This window comes from Apodemus sylvaticus, chromosome 19, assembly GCF_947179515.1.
Source record: "Apodemus sylvaticus chromosome 19, mApoSyl1.1, whole genome shotgun sequence".
Classification (NCBI taxonomy): Eukaryota; Metazoa; Chordata; class Mammalia; order Rodentia; family Muridae; genus Apodemus; species Apodemus sylvaticus.
In genome coordinates this window covers 27,822,082-27,838,710 of record NC_067490.1, presented here as the reverse complement: position 1 = coordinate 27,838,710, position 16,629 = coordinate 27,822,082, and the positions used below count along the sequence as shown (strand labels likewise).

At 51.3% G+C, this 16,629-nt stretch overlaps 1 long non-coding RNA gene across 2 annotated transcripts; it reads left to right on the top strand.

The window, feature by feature from the left end:
• The first annotated feature begins 4,001 nt into the window (after positions 1–4,001).
• LOC127669580 (uncharacterized) lies at positions 4,002–13,492 on the top strand. 2 transcript variants are annotated; one of them, XR_007974397.1, is made up of 2 exons: positions 4,002–4,575; positions 11,252–13,492. It is a non-coding gene; the product is annotated as an uncharacterized LOC127669580 (long non-coding RNA). The 2 variants fall into 2 exon arrangements; XR_007974398.1 differs by lacking the exon at positions 4,002–4,575 and adding an exon at positions 8,386–8,428.
• Positions 13,493–16,629: the final 3,137 nt, after the last annotated feature.

Below are 16,629 nucleotides of genomic sequence, written 5' to 3'. Positions count from 1 at the left end.
GCTCAAGCTAGTAAGAGCCTGCAGAAGGTCACAGATAGGGGAATGTTCTGTGATTTCAAAGACAGCAGCCCATTTATCTCGTAAACACTTGCTCAGAGCCCAGCGCTGACACTGCCGTATGAGGAGTTGGATAGGGAGCAGCTCTGATCTCCAAGGTCTCGGTGCTTCTGGGAGCAGCTGCGGCATGCTCACAGGTGTCTAGTGTGCACCAGAACCTTCTGAAGAGGCTACACAGGGTGTTCTTACAAAGCAACAGAGCCGGAGTCTGGGGACCACGAGTGCCTGTTAGGAAGTGTAGAGACTTGGGTCTGAACCTGGGTGTGCCTTCATCCTATTACAGTTCGGCTTCTTGGAGCTCAGGACATTTTTTTTCCCCATGGAAACAGTACTGCGAGGAGTGGTGTGGCTACCGCAGCGGCCAAGTTCATCCAGGCTACAGCCGACTTAATTCTATGTTTTAGTGTGGTTGTGGATGAATCAGGCTTCTGTGGGCCAGCCTGGGAAGCCACAGGAAAGTGCAAAAAGCACGGGAGGGTGTGCCCACCTGGGAACTCTTGCCCTCAGCAGAGCAGCCTGACTTAGGGCAAACAGAGGATGGGAGGGGTTTCCAGCCACGAGTTGCAGGGGGCACTAGTCTGGTTCCACGGGGACAGGACCCCTGTTGGGCTGTTTTTAAGACAGAAAGTGCCTTGTGGGAACATGTGTTAGTTCTCACAGGGGAAATCTTAGCCCTGAACCCCACCTCCCTCTGCTTTCATCCTCTTGGAGAGAGGGTCTCATGTAGTTCAGGCTAGCCACAAATTCTCTATGTAGCCACGAATGACCTAGAATTCCTGATCCTCAATCATCTGCCTCCCAAGTGCTGAGACCACAGGTGTGCGCCATCCTGCCCTTGTCTCTCTCCTCCTCTCCCCTCCACCCACTCACCTCCCATGAGGGTCTAGGGTTCATTTCCACCACTAACCGGAGGCAGTGTGGGTAGCTAAGAATGACTTGGGCAGCCGTGTTAGAGACTTCAAGCAACTGTTCCTTTAGCAAGCGTTTATTTACCCTGTGTGTGCTTGTCACACGGCACGCTTCTTTCTTCCCGTCCTTCTCTTTGAAGATTTACTTTTTTGTATGAGTATCTTGCCTCCATGTTCACGTGCACACCAGAGCCCATGGAGCTGGAGTCACAGATGGTTGTGAGCCACCACCTGGGTGCTGGGAATCAAACCTGGTATTCTAGGAGAGCAAGTGCTTTTAACCACAGAATCATCTCTCCAGAGCTTCACAGAATCAGAGCAATTATGAATTTTCTCAGAATTCATAATTGTGTGTGTGGCCGGGCGGTGGTGGCGCACGCCTTTAATCCCAGCACTTGGGAGGCAGAGGCAGGTGGATTTCTGAGTTCAAGGCCAGCCTGGTCTACAGAGTGAGTTCCAGGAGAGCCAGGGCTACACAGAAACCCTGTCTCGAAGGAAAATGTGTGTGTATGTGTGTGTATGTTAAGAACAGTTAGTAAACTTTCTACTAGATTTTTGTTTTTAAATAAAGATAGGGTGAGTAATCCCAGCAGCCAGGAGGCAAAGGCAGATGAGTTCAGAGCCAGCCTGGTCTACACAAGTGAGTCCCAGGACAGCCAAGGCTGTGTAGAGAGACCTTGTCTCAAAAAAAGAAGAAGGAGAAGACAACGATGATGACGATGATGACAACGAAGAAGAGGAAGAAGAAGAAGAAGAAGAAGAAGAAGAAGAAGAAGAAGAAGAAGAAGAAGAAGAAGAAGAAGAAGAAGAAGAAGAAGAAAAACAGACAGGGTCTTATGTATCCTAGGCTAATCTTGGATGTGCTAAGTAACTGGGGATGATTTTGAACTCCTGACCCCTCTGCCTTCATTTCCTACGTTCTAGGATTGCATGTGTACCTGTCACCACGCCCACTTTCTGAAGTGCTGGGGGCTCATGCTGCTTGGGCAGCACTCTATGAGACTGTTATTTTTTGTTTGAGACAATGTTTCATTATATAACCAGGTCTACCTTGAACCCGAGGTCCTCCATCCTCAGCCTCCCAGGGGCAGAGCTAGGATTACAGACACGGGCCACCACGCCCGGCTCACGCCTGCTCACACCCGGCGGTCTACTAGTTATTCTGAAATGTGCAATTAGGTTATACCGTCCACAGCTGCCCTATTTGTCCATCCCTCCTACCCATCTGCACCCCTGGGCCCCTCAGCCATTCTCCGTCCATCTTTATTTCTTACTGATCTCTTCCTTGAGGAGATGCTCTTGGGTCTCCAGTGTTAGGTCTGTGTATACTCCCAGCCCTCTGGGCTCCCTTAGGACAGGGGTTCTTAACTTTCCTAACGCTCTGACCCTTTGATGCAGTTCATCATGTTGTGGTGACCCGCCATCCTCCCCTCCCCCCAACCACACAATGATTTTTGTTGCTACTTCATGACTGTAACTTTGCTGTTATGAATCATAATGTAAATACCTGCTATGCTGGGTATCTGATCTACGACCCATGTAGGAAGGTCATTGGACCCCTCATCCAAAGCTCAGGACCCACAGGCTGAGAACCATTGCCTCAGGAGACCCAGGAAGTCAGGGTGATTGTTGCTGTTGATTGCCCGTGTGTGTATTTCCAGTGCACTCTGAGGTGCTGCCTCAGAGGGGCAGAGTCCACGGGCGCTTTCCTTCACTGTGCACTCGGCTTTGGCAGCTGCCCGGCCATTGTTCCTGCTTGGTGCAGGGCAGGTGTTCAGTGGACAGTCAGTCCTGGGCTGGCCCCTTGCCTAGAGCAAAGAACTTCCAGTCAGGGACGTTAAAAGACTGCACACAGAAGGCAGACACTGTGACCAGACAGGATGCAGTGACTTAAAAGAGAAGGGTGCAACTTTAAAAAAAAAAAAAAAGATTTATTTTTATGTGCACTGGTGTTTTGCCTGTGTGTGTATGTCTGCATGAGGGTGTCAGGTCCCCTGGATCTGGAGCTACAGGCAGTTGGGAGGCACCATGTGGGTGCTGGGAATTGAGCCCAGATCCTCTGGAAGAGCAAGCAGTGCTCTCAACTGCTGAGCTGTTTCTCCAGGTCCAATAGAGGTATATAATCTTAACAGAAAAATCTGTAACCCAGAACGGAGCCTGGGATCAAAAATCCTCTCTGAACTGAGTGCCTCTGCTGTGATTTGGATGTGGTTAAAGTTTTTCTCTTAAAAGTCTGTATCCCAGAAGTATGCTTCCACAAGCAGTAGGGCCTTTAAGGGCTCAGTTGGCAGTCTTTGTCTTAGAAGCAGGATGCCTGGAGTTCAATCCCCAGTAGCACACAGACCAAACCAAGCGTGCTGGCGCCCACCTGTCCTCTCAGCACTTGGAAAGTGAAGGCAGAGGATCAGAAGTTCAAGGTCACCCTCAGCTTCACAATCCATTTGGGGTCAGCAAGGGACATGAGAAATTGTGTCAAAAAATAAACACACACACACACACACACACACACACACACGTCAAACATTCATGCAATAAAATAAACCTAAACAAACAAAATGCTACAACTAACTAGGGCTGGGAGATGGGCTCGGTGGGGAAGAGTGCTTGCTGAGTTCTGATCTCCAGTATCTATGAGGAAAGCTAAGTGTGGTCCTGTGGGCTGCAGAGCTGGTCAGGTGGACAGAAACAAGGGCACCGCTGGGCAGGCTGAGGGGCAGCCTAGTGTGGAGGAGTAGGACACACCCACAAGAGAGACTCGATCTCAAAGGAGTAAGGATAGAGTGACAGAGGGCACCTGATGACCACAGTCATCCCTGGATCCTTGGAACCCACGGTGGAAAGAGGCAAGAGACTCCCACCGTGGTCCTCTGTCCTCTCCATGCACACCATGGTGTGCACATAAGCACACACTAAACAGATGCAATTTAAAAAAAGGGGGTGTGGGGGGGAGAAAGCACCCATTGCCAGGCCCGGGTAAGGTTTTGCATTCTCTCTGTAAGTCACGACAGGAATATCACATACACAATTAAACAAACGCCAAGCCATTTAGAAGGCTTGTATTCTCAAGTATGTACATTACAATGATGGCTCCAGGGTTGGAGAGATGGCTCACCGGTTAAGAGACTGCTCCTCCAAAATTCCTGAGTTCAAATCCCAGCAACCACAAGGTGGCTCACGACCATTCGTAATGAGATCTGACACACCCTTCTGGTGTGTCTGAAGACAGCTACAGTGTACTCACATACAATAATAAATAAATCTTTAAAAAAAACAAACCAAAAAAACAAATTAAAAAAAAAAAATCCAACGATGGCTCAACATTAGTTCCCAGCATCCAGAAGACAGGAAAACACAGAGATGCCGGTTAGCTATTTCCTGAACTTCAGCCTTGTCACTCCAAGGGTGTTTTGTTTTGTTGTGTGTATATGGGCGACACCACGACCTGTGACCTGGGAGATGCTATGGAGGTGGCCACACCTCCATATGTATGTGGGGACCACACCACACTCCGTAGCAGCCAGAGGCAGGAGAAACAGCACTGCAGGGAAGCCAAGGCCTGTGAGGTCCGGCGCTAGGACCCAGAGGCCGAGAGGGGAGCAGCCCCCGCAGGGTAAGTTCCTAGCCAGAACACAGTGTTCTCAGCTCGCCCACAGGAAACCCCGAAGAAGAGAACTGCACTTGGCCTCGGCTGGGCGTGGTCTACTCTTGGCCTTTTATTCTCTCCCCTAACCTCGCTCCTCACTTTCACATCCTGTAACCTGCAGAGCCCACACACCCCACCCTTCGGAGCTGGTCCCTGGCCCCAGGAGAGCTATCGAGTCAGGAAACCCAGGGTCTCTAACCTTGGCTTCCTGAATGGACGCTTTGTGGCGGAAACTTTTTATAGTGCAGCAGGCAGGCTCAGACAAAGCTGTGCTTCTAGCTTTGGTGAGGGGAAACAGCTGATGGCTCTGTGCCGCCTCCTCCCTTCCTCCCCAAGGCCAGGCCCCACCTGGGACCAGTGAGGGGCGGCCATCTTTGCGGCATAGATCAGCCTGGGGAGCCAGGGGCCAAGTTTGCATCAGGACACCCTGTGATGTGGCTCTGAGTTTTTATTTCCACGAATGTTATAATATGTTGTCCCATAGAGCTATTTTTATTGAATTAAGGAAAAAAAAGAAGAAGAAAGAAACCCTAACCACCAAAAAACAGCAAATGTCTGCAAAACCAGCAGGCCTGGTACAGGGAAGGCCAAGGTGAACTTCCTCCCCTGTAGCCTGCTATCTTGGTTTGTGGTCTGTGTTCCTCACAGCCCGCCCCCCAGGTGCTATATTCAGTCTCCCCCCTCCCCCCGTGTGTGTGTGTGTGTGTGTTCACTTTCTTGAGGCAGGGTCTCTAGGGGCCTGGATGCGCTGGTCTAACCCATGGTAACAATGTTGGGTCGTAGCCTCCCCAGAGTGCTGTCGCTAGAGCCATGAGCTATTACAGCTGGTCATGTGTGTGAGCTGGGCCACAGAAGCACGGCTCTGAAACTCTGCCACTTACTCTAGAGTTTTCTCCAAACAAATGGCTACTCACTGGCCTTCTGGACCCAAGGATGAGCAAAAGAGAGCCCAGCAAACTCCAAAGAAGTGCTTGCTGGTGTGTGTGTGTGTGTGGGTGTGCGCGCGTGCATGGGACACAGGACAGGAACAGAGCAGTGTGACAGGTTTGCACCTCTTCATTTTGTGAGTAGGGTCTCCTATAGCACAGGCTGGCCTTGAACTTGTTTCCTAGCTGAAGACGATCTTGAATACCTGACCTTCCTGCCTTTCCATCTTCCCATCCCCAGTGCTGCAGTTGCTAGTTAGTACATGCTGCTGCACTGTTTGACAAAGCCCCGGGGGCTGAGCCCAGGGTCTTGGGTTTGCTGGTCAAACACTCTACAAACTAAGCCATATCATCCAAGTCCCTCTTCTCACTTCTTTTAAACATACATTTTTAAGCCAGATAGTGGTAGCAAATATCTTTAATCCCAGTATTCAAGAGGCAGAGGTAGGTGGATCTTTGAGTTGGAGGCCAGCCTGGTCTACAGAGTGAGTTCCTTGACAGCCAGAGCTATACAGAGAAAACCCTGTCTGGGACACACACACACACACACACACACACACACACACACTTTTTTTTTTTTTATGTATATGAGTGTCTGTTTGCATACCCAGTGCATGCCTTGTGCTAGCGGAAGTCAGAAGATACTGGATCCACTAAAACTGGAGCTACAGATGGTTGTGAGCCACCATGTGGGTGCTGGGAACCAAAACTAATGGGTGCTCTGTACGAATAGTACCTGTCCTTACCTGCTGAACTGTCTCTCCAGCCCCCCACCTCCTTTTCTGGGCTTCTTAAAAGAGGAACCTTTGAAAAGAAGACAAGGCTCTTCCCGGAAGAGCCTTCATGGGGGCCTTCTGCTCTGACAATTGATTCTGCTCAACTATGGCCTGCAAGTGAGTCTCTGTGGGTCCTCACTCCAGTCCTGTAAAGAGATTCAATTAGGTTTTAGGATGCTGTTGTGAGAATTTTTCTCCTGGGGAAGACACACACACACACACACACACATCACACACACACACACATCACACACACACCACACACTTGCATGCACATCCCAAGTCTATTATTAAATCTTCCCCCTCTTCATAAGGTCTCAGTAACACAGTTGGATTCCACTGAGGTTCCCCCTGGGAATCAATGTGTATTAGGGTCACTTACAGAGCATGGATAGGGTGGGTTATGGGCACGATCCTGGGTGACCCTAAGGCACCATGGCTATAAGGTCTGCACACAGCATGCTTGATAGCCTTCCCAACCAGTATAGAATCTCCTCCCCAGACTGTGTACTCTAGCCTCTCCAGAGAAGCACAGAGGTCACATGCAAGTAGAATAGAATTGCAAACAAAAGGCTCAGAGGAGTGGCTGGATGCTCAGGTGAGGGTCCCAGGGCGATCCCCACCTCTCCCGGGAAGGTCAGCAGTTAACAGAGCCAGCTGTGATGATCTGTGGCAAGTGGGCGCAGCTGAACTCCTGAAGACGGCTCAGAGTCCTGCAGAACAGCTGCATGCCTTGGGGAAGCAGCTCCTGGAGAAGTCCCTGACCTCGCTTCTTAGTTTTTTCCTCCTTGCTGAGTGGCTGTGGATGAATTTCTCAGCCAAAGCTTCCGTGGCTTCATTTAAGGGCAGTTGAGGGTGAGATATCATAGCAGGAAACGGTGCTCGTACCAAGCCTTATGATTTGAGTTCAGTCCCTTGCATACACATGGCACAAGGAGAAAACTAAATCCTCCAAGTTGTCTTCTGACCTTCGCATGCACGCTACACACAAACATACCTATACACATGCACATATATGGAAGAGTTGTTTCCATTTAGAGAGAGTTGGGTTGGACACTCCTAACAGGTATTGAACTGTCTTTCTAAAATTCACACGTGTAAGTGTGGGAGTCCTGAGCCCAGGGGTTCAAGGCTGAGCTTCTTTGCAGCTAGGTCTTGACAGAGGTAATCAACTGCAGATAAAGAGCCTGTAGGGTTCCTAGTGCAACTCTCCGAACAAAACAGGGTGTGCTCCTGAAAGCGACTCACAGAGGGGAGCCCAGAGGACCCGGCCAGGGCTGGGGATGCTGCTCTGCTGGGAGAGGGCTTGCCCAGCAAGCGGGAATCCCTGGGTTTGGTCCCCAGCACTGCATAAGCTGGGTATGGTTTGGGAGGTTGGTGGCAGGAAGACTACAAGGTCATTGTCCTTAGGGAATTGAATTTGAGGTCAGGCTTGGTCACACGAGACTTTTGGGGGCATCTACATGCCACACGGGACACTCTAGACCAGAACCTTTCCTTCTGCCTTCTGAAGGGTCCTTACTGACACGCTGATTGTGGACTTTGGCCTTTCAGAGTTGTGAGCTAGATTTCTGCTGTGTAAGCAGGTTAGTCTGTGGCATTCTGTTACAGAAGCCCCAACTAACATTGTCCCCGTGTCCCTTGACGTTCCCAGGCCATGACTCTTCCTGGCCATCCCTGCCACTGCCATGGTGGTTTCCTCCCAACCACGTGGCTTTTCTTTTACCTCTTTCTCAGGGAATAAATGACATGTGTGGGAAGTCCCTGGCACGATGCCCCACATGTAGTCACGCCTTTCTATGTGAACCAGGGCGAGTGTCCCTAGTGTTCCCGGAGCTTGGGTACCACTGGTACCTACCCATCCACTGTGCTAAAATGAGAGGCATGGCTCTGAGCCCAGGGGCCTGTCTTTGTTATTGAAGACTCTTCCTTCCCACCTCAGCAGCTTTGACATCGAAAAGTACCCAGCTGGCACTTGCCAGGGCGGAACTTTTTAATGGCAGCTTGTCTTGGCCACAAAGTCAGTCAGCAGGTTTAGAAAAACTCAAAGTGGGAAGTTGTTTCACTGTCTTTGGGTAAGACATTCTTCGGTGCCCATGACTGACTAGGCTTTTCAGGGTGAGTTAGCATTACAGGCCTTTGGGATTAAAGCCTGGGTGCTCCTATTAGCTTAGTGAGGGCTCCTGTGGCTGGCAGGGTCTCGAGGGGACCTGATTCCTGGGGATGTCAGGAGTTTATAATTGTAGATTGTGAGGGTCAGGCCTTCCCCCTCCCCCTCAGCTTCTCTTCCAGCTCCTGAGTCCTCCCCAGTCTGGGGTCTCAAGGCCACACCCTTGTACTCCTGCTGCAGGCCTGGCTTCCGCAGGCTCTGACCTCCCGTCTCCTGCTGTCTGGATGCAGTCTGAGAATGGGGCCACAGGGTGAGACCTGGTTCTCTCTTGGCAGTGACACAGGCCCGGGATGGGAGTGTCCTGGGTTGTCTTTCGGCTGCTGTTTGGTTGAGCACACCCTGACTTTGTAGGATGAACTAGATGGATTCTGCTTTTGAGGCTCAGTAGAGAGCTAAGTGGATACCAAGACCTGGTTGGCTCCAGTGTGACTTTGGGGTCTGCTGAACCAAATATCCACGACTTACCTTCCTGTGTATGTTCAGAGACCTCTGAAAATAAGGGAGAGATGGGGCTGGAGTCAACTGAGGCTGGTGGGGCCTCAGGGAGGGAGGGAGAAGCAGCGATCTGGGAGAAAAACAGCTCCCCACAGAGCCGTACACTCCTCTGAATGGACTCCATCTAGGCTGCCTCGTATCCTGACTTTTGGCTGGGAGCCCGGAAGGGAGGATCCTTCAGTAATTCTCTCTCAGCTTAGGACATACGCCTTTCCTCTAAAGCAAATAAATAACTTTGAAGCTGTGGTGCCAAGTTCCAGTCCAAGTAAAACTACCGCTCCCTTCCTAGTGGTCTACAGAGTACACCTGATGCACCAGGGCAGCCCGTGGCTCTGCCCCCAGCCTCGGAGCCTGCTTCCTGACCTTTAGGGAAGAGTCTCTTGTAGACATCTTCTGGCTCACTTGGTGGAAAGGGGTGCACGGGGAAAGAGGCTCAGAACAATGTGCTTCTTGCTTCCTCCTCCTGAGACGCCACGCCACTCCCTGTTTACACGGTGTGTGTGCCAGCTACGCCGAGTGACCAGAGTTCAACAGATGTGGCCCTGTCTCTGCACATGCTGTTCCCTGGGCTGGGAACACTGGTCTGACACTTTCCCCTCTGCTGGGTTAACTGGAGCATCCTTTCACCCACAGCCTGGACTTATGGCTAGGAAATTGTCTTGGCCACTTTTCGCAGACCCCCCCCCAAACCCCCACCCCCCCACCTCCCAGCCGGCTTCTGCAGCCTCCTGGACTAAGCCTGGCCTGCAGCTACCACACTGAATATCCTCTGTGCTTGCTACTCCTTTGTTCCAAATGGCTTCCAAATCTGACTACAGAAGAGTCAGGCTTGAGCCTGAGGCGGCTTATGTGCTGGGTACCAGGATGAGAGAGGAGGCTGTAGTTTTTATTTATGTGGTTGTTCATTTATGAATGCAGGTTCACGTGTGTGCACATGCATGTGTGGGTCCAAAAGTGACACTGGCTGTCTCCCTTATTCATTGAGGCAGTGCTTCTCGACTGGAGCCACAGTTTGCTGCTCTGGCTCGCCACCTTGCCCCAGGGACCTGTCTCTCGAGTATAGAATTATAAGCCAATCGCCATGCCTACCCGGCATTTATACCTACGCAGGCTCTGGAAAATTAGCTCCTTAGCCTTGAGTTACGGTAAGGGCCACCCTGGGAGTCATCTTCCCAGCCTTTATTATTTTTAAATTAAAAAACAGTATTTGATGTACACTGGTGTTCTGCCTGCATGTCTGTCTGTCTGTCTGTGTGAGGGTGTCAGATCTCCTGGAACAGAAGTTACAGTTGTGAGCAGCCATGTGGGTGCTGGGAACTGAACCCAAGTCCTTTGGAAGAGCAGCCAGTGCTCTTAACCACTGAGCCATCTCTGCAGCCCCTTATTTAAAGCAGGGTATCATGTAATCTAGGCTATTGTCCTACCTTAGTATGTAGCTGAGAATGACCAGGTAGTACTTAGCTTTTTCTCAATTATTTATTTTATGTGTCTGAGTGTCTGTCTGTGTCCAGAAGCCAGAAGAGAGCACCGGATCCCCTGGACTGGAGCTACAGGTGTTTGTGAATGGCCATGTGGGTGCTAGGAATTGAGCCCAGATTCCCAAGAACTACCACCAGTGCTCTTTTTTTTTTTTTCCCACCAGTGCTCTTAACCACCGAGCCATCTCCCTAACACGGATAGTGACCTTCTGATTCTCTAAGTGCCATGCCCTTCGTGCTGGCATTACAGATGTGCACCACACCTGGTTACATACCCTGGATGCACTCCAGGGCTTCAAACGTCCTAGGCGAGCACTCTCTCCTGAGCCCTATCTCTGGCCTAGGAGCCTGCACTTTTGTTTGAGACAGGTATCTATACATAGCCTTGGTCTGGAACTCGCTATGTAGCCCAGGCCGCCTCTGACTCACAGAGATCCTTTTGCCTCGCTTTCCAGGTGCTGGGATTAAAGGCACGTGCCCTCCCCACCCTCACACCCACGCTCACGCCTGGTTTAGAGCCTTCATTTTCACTTGGCTTGGTTGTGAGGCACCAACCGAGGCAGGCCTGAGAACTGTCAGCCTGTGGTGCTGTGTTGTAACCCGCGGTGTTGTACATGCTGGGCGAGCACTCTGCCTCTTGCACGCTGGCGTTGCTGAAGTCAATGCCAATGGCCCCAGAGCCTTTCCTCTTTCACTTCCCCTGCCCTCTAGCCCAGCACAGTGATTTGCTTATGCCCTTGCCCTTACCATGCAAAACTTCCACCACCAGCTACTTATTTTCTCCTTTCTCGTTACCAGGCGGTGGGAACTGCTCATGTACGGCCTCCCAAGACTCTGCTGGGCATTTCACAGACAGAAACCATCATGGGACCTCCCTCAACTTCTTGCCACATCACCTAGGAGGCTACCCACATCAGCAGTATCCTTTTCCTGCCTTCTCTCCAACCGGTTTCTGCTTGTCATCTGTTCGCACTTCTCTGCACCTCACCTCCGGCAGTCCCTTCCCCTGCCTCCTGGAGGCCTGTGCCTGCCTGCCCTTCTGACAAAGGACTTTTAGGCACCCTAGGCTCTGCCCCCCCAAGCTGGCACTGCTTCCCTGAACTGAGGACAAGGTCAAGCCCCTGCCTTGGGTCCTACGCTCACTTGTGTGGCTGCCCTAGATTCTGCTGTCTGTGCCTCTGACGTCTGGGCGCCACCCTCCTGCCTCTGCCGTCTCTCTGGTAACCCACTGCCAGTCACTTTCCCGGCACCAGTCTCTGCCTACACATGCTTGGTGGCAGTTCCTGGAGAACCCTGCTGGGTACAATCCTCTGCCTATTTCATGGGCTTTCTGGACAGTGTCATCTGTATCCTGCCACGGATTTTCTTGTGTGCTGGCGGATGGAACACAGGCCCTCATGCCTTCCAGATAGTAATTGTGCCACTGAGTTACACTTCTTAGCTTCCTGTGGCTTACCAATCACCTCTAGGCTGCTGAATCAGGAACCCGAGTTACAGCCCGTTCTCCTAGACCCTAGTCTTACAGTCATGGAAGCTTCCTTAACCTGCTCCTGTCTGTGAACCCTCGTCTTAGCCGATGGTATTACCTGACACGAGAAATCTGCCTGCCCTAAGTGAGGCAAATTCCACCAACCACCAAGTCCTTCCCAGTACTCTCTGGAGCAGCTCCTGGATGAGATCCACCCCCAGTCTTCAACACCAGGGGCAGCCATTTCTGACTCCATCTCCCCCCCACCGCCGGTGTTCTACCACGCCCTCAACTCAGCTCCGCATCAGGACTGGATGGAGGCTGGCATTTCCCCTCCTCAGAGGCTCCCACAGTCTCTGAGAGGCCTACGTTCACCCCCTCAGAGAGCTCGAGGGTGTTGGTCTCACTGCGGAACCACCCATGCCAAGGCGTCTGGAGCCCACAAAGCACGGCCCTTGCTTACCCAAGGGACTCCGACACACTGGATTCCCTTCTAGCAAGTTCTCTTCCCCACCTGCTTTTCGCTCAGGTCTGGGTCTAACCATACCTCTCCTGCAAAGCGTTCAGACCCATGTCCCAGATGGACCCCTCCTCTCTGCTGTGATATATTACAGCACCCCGGAACTTTCTACTTAAGTTCCTTTGCTGTGTATGCTATGTCTATAGACTCCGGAGCTGGGAACTATGTCTTGCTCAGCACCACAACCTATCATCCGACAGACCTAGAGGCTGAGTTAGTGCTCAGTGTGTGCTGAGGAGCCGCCTTCCTCTCCCCTCCCCTCCCTTCCCCTTCCCTCCCCTCCAGGAAGCACTCATCAACACATCGCATCATTACCTGCTCTGGCCAGCATGTTATAATAGTGACATACGCCGGCTTGGGAAAGCAGCTCAGGGAGACTGGACAGACTGGAAAACTAATGTGTGAAGCAGAGCCTGGCTGGTGGATGCTGACCCAGGGCACTGCTATGCCACTTGCGTGTGGGCCGGAAGCCACCAGCATCACTGGCTTTGGCTCTCTGCAGGGATGCAATGGCGTCCACATGGCTGCTTTGGAGGTTTCGATGTTTCAATTTATACCCATCAGCGTAGCAGCGGGGAGGACAGGCTCTGGCTAAGTTGGTCTTGCTTCTGTCCCTTCTTACCTCAGACCCCTCGTACCCCGCTGTGGATTTTTGCATTGGAAATGACTAGTGGTTTTTAGATTAGAGAAATGTTTCAGAATATAGCTTAGCAGAGAGAGCTTGTTTAGTCAAGGCAAGGCCCCAGCTCAATCCTGTTGTGAAATGCCCCTCACAGGCCTGTGTTTTGAGCACTGGCTGGCAGTGCTGTTTTGGAAGGTTGTAGAACCTTTTGGACATAAGGCCTGGCTGGTAGACGTTAGGCTGTAGGCGTGGCCTGTGGGTATTATGGACTCACTTGGCTCCTAGTCTGGCTGTTTTCTAGCTGCCATGTAACTGGCAGTTGTTACATACTCCCAAAGTCATAGACCAGGTCTGGCCCACGTCTTCCCTGCCATGGTGTCCCCTAAACTGTACTGAGGACTAAAATAAACCTCTCTCTACTTAAATGAACTCTGCCAGGTATCTGGTCGGTCACAGGGTCAACATAAGTAAGTTACACAGATTCCAGCCCTTGACAACAGAAACGACCTGTTAAATGCATTTATTGAGTTTGTTAGTCCTGCAGTGTTTGGCATGGTATCCAGGCTGTGTGCATGCCACATGAAGAAGTGCCCTCCCACCGAGTGACAGCCCAGCCCTGCTCTATGCTCCGGCACACAGTCCAGCCCGGCCCTGCTCTATGTTCCGGGCACACAGTCCAGCAGGCACAGCAGGTGGCTGACATTGTCCTGCCTTGTAAGCCAGGTGGACTCACCTCTCCCAGCTGTGAGACCCTTTGGCAGATGCTAATAAAGGGATGCTCAGTGTTCAGAAGGGCAGTGTGCCCAGCCCTGACACCCAGCCCCTCCTGCTTCCCCCACCCCAGAGCCATCTCCTTCCCTGACTCCAGGAAAAAAAATCTGGTGTTATTTATGCTCTTTCTTAAGACTTCACCCTCAAGTGTCTGTCACTTTAGACTCAACTCTTTTGTGGCACTTCAGGCAATTATAAAGAGGTCTGCCAAGATATTCAGGCAACACTAGGTGCTTTGGTAAAAGGCTGGCGGCCTCTGTCTGAGTCTGCTGTCTAATGTCTGTCTGGAACAGCAGGGTGGCTCTCTTCTGATTCTATCTCCATCCTTTATGGAGGTAAAGGTTCCCGGCCTTAAGGGCCAAAGTTTGTACCACTCTTGAACTTGACTGGGAACAGAGGACTCAGGGGCTTCCTACTGTGGGAGGACAGAGAAGCCACGGCTGCAAATGAACGGCTAAGAAAGCTCCGCATCAGAAGGCCGGTGCACAGTGGCAGAGCACTGACGGGCCAGACGAGCATCAGGTATGGGGCAGCAGTGACAGAGAACACTCTCAAGCCCGACCTGGTGGTACATGCCTGGAACCTCAACACTCGGGGGCAGGAGGACCAGGGAGGGTTCAAAGCCATCTTCAGCTATATAGCCAATTTGAGGTCAGCCTTGGCTACATGAAATCCCATGTCACAAACAAACTAAAAGTGTGTGTGTCTCAGTCATGAGGAGCAGAGATCCTGAGACATAAAAGCTAGGACAGTAAGTAGAGTGTCTGTAATCCAAGGACAGGGGAGGCAGACAGATCCTATCTCAGAAAGAAAGGTGGAGAGTGACCGCGAAGACACTGATACCAGCCTCTGGCCCTCACAGGTGTACACAGATGCTCCTGCGAATCATGTGTGTACACATACACCAGCCACATCATGGGAAACTTGAGGCTTCTAGCTGGCATGGCCGCACACATCTGTAAATCCAGCTATTTGGGAGGTGAAAGATGAAGATCACGTAAGCTCAGAAGTCTGGGGCCAATTTGGGTGAGGCCATATACCCAGCTCCCACATGAGCACCTCTTCTTTACTATTACTGTAGCTGTTGTTAAAGATCTGTCTTATTTGGATATATGTTATGTGCACCACATTTGTACTTGATGTCTGAGGAGGTCAGAAGAGAGTAGTTAGTTATTGGAACCCCTAGAAGTGGAGTTTTAGATGGTTGTGACCCACCATGTGGGTCCTGGAAATGAAACCCCTGGTCTCTGCAAAAACAATGCTCCACATCACTGAGCCATCTCTCTAGCTCCTTAACCCTGCATTTTAATATTCATACTAAATAATTACATGCAAAGTTAAAAGTGGAAAGCTTTGGTTTGCCTGGTAGCACATACCTAATTCCAGCACTTAGGAGGTAGGAGGAAGACAATTAGGACTCCAGGACCAGCCTGGGCTACCTGAGACCTGCATTCGAATCCACCCTGGGTACTCAAGACCATGTCTCAAAAACCAAAATCATCAAAGCTAACTTTTGAGTCTATTAAAGGGAAACCAGTTATTAGGGTTATCTTTTATGTCTCATTACCTTAGGCTAGCCAGTTAATTCTTGCCAGCTCTAGAATAAACAAGCTTCCACTGTGCTTCACAGTCCTCCTTACCAGGCCTGAAGGCAGAAGGCAGCACAGTGACAACTCATTGTACCTACACACAAGCTCTCAGCACTCTTCTCTTGGAGCATGCGCGTGTCTGTGTGTGTGTGTGTGTGTGTGTGTGTGTGTGTGAGCATGTCCGTGTGCAGGCTACAGGACACACTGTATCCCCCTAGGAATGCCAATCCTGTCCTTTGATGCAGTCTCTCAGTGGCCTGCAGCTCACGGATTATTAGATGTTGCCAGTAAGCATTCCTAGCCCTGCTTCCCCGGCTGGCTCCTGAGTGTGTGCCCCCACTCTGGCTTTATGTGGGCTCTGGAGATGACACTCAGGTCCTTGTGCTTGTGAGGCACCTTTCTGACGGAGCCATCTTACCAGCCCCGGACGTTCTCATTGGCCAAGGTTTCAGGCTGGGATTCCAGGGTGATGTTTCTGAGCCTGAGCTTCTAGGACTGGCAGGCTGATCCTCGCTATGCAACTTGCTCCGGACCTCACAGCCCTCTTCCATGGGTGTGTGGGTATTATTCAGCATAGATGCTATAGTAAGTGCACAGATGAGAGGTGAGTCAGGCGGTCATTTTCTAGCCCAAAGCATGGCAGAATGTGGGTGAGAGACAACAGCCCATAAAAGGTGCAGAGCCGGAGCACACCTTTAAAGAGTAGCAGGGGCCCTGCGGGGAGGCTTGTGATGCAGCTGTATGATTGCTGCAGAGCATTGGCAAAGGAAACCTGTGCTTCTTTAATCTCTCTCCATCTCTGTCCTCTCTTCCATCATCCACTTGCTCCCCGAGTTTCTCTCTAAGGTCTTACGTAGCCCAGGCTGGCCATGAAATCCTAATCCTTCTACTTTCGCCTCTGAAGCGCTACCATTACAGGTGTGCTACCAAGCCTGGCTTCTAATGCTCAACTTAAACGAGGAGATACTCCATAGTAAGTCCAAGTACTAGAAGATGAAGGGCGGTGAGGAGTCAGCGCTGCAGACACACACACACACACACACACACACACACCACACACATACACGAAACCAGGGCTCCGGCAGCTTCCACCCACAGGGACTGACCAGAGGCTTCCTGCACGTGTGTATTCTAGGGAGGCAGCTGGGTATGAGCTCTCACGGTGGGTAAGAACAGGGGAGGGGGAGGCTGTGGGCTGGCACTTCT